This window comes from Bos grunniens, chromosome 15 (genome assembly GCF_055505025.1).
Source record: "Bos grunniens cultivar Pamir isolate PY7600 chromosome 15, Bosgru_T2T1.0, whole genome shotgun sequence".
Classification (NCBI taxonomy): domain Eukaryota; kingdom Metazoa; phylum Chordata; class Mammalia; order Artiodactyla; family Bovidae; genus Bos; species Bos grunniens.
This window is the reverse complement of record NC_141179.1, coordinates 54,817,196-54,817,500: the sequence shown is the minus strand read 5'-3', so window position 1 is coordinate 54,817,500 and position 305 is coordinate 54,817,196.

The window sequence follows — 305 nt, the reverse complement described above, 5'->3', positions numbered from 1 at the left end:
TACTCACTCTGAGCCTCCTCCCTCATCAAACTCTTGTCTCAGTTACAGAACTTTTTTTACCCTTCACGAGCCCCATATAAGGCCATTTCTCCCACAGTCCTCCTTCACTGAACCTCTGTCTCCCTCAAGCTCTGTTCCCCTCTCACTGAACCCCTATCTCTTCTCTGAGCTCCACAGATCCAGATCAAGGAGGGATCCCATCCACTGGGAATCACAGTGGCCAGCCCTTGGGAGATGGGGAATCATGGCAGCAGCTCCATAAAGTATGACCATCTCAGTGGAGGGTGGGGTTGGAGAGCAGAAGA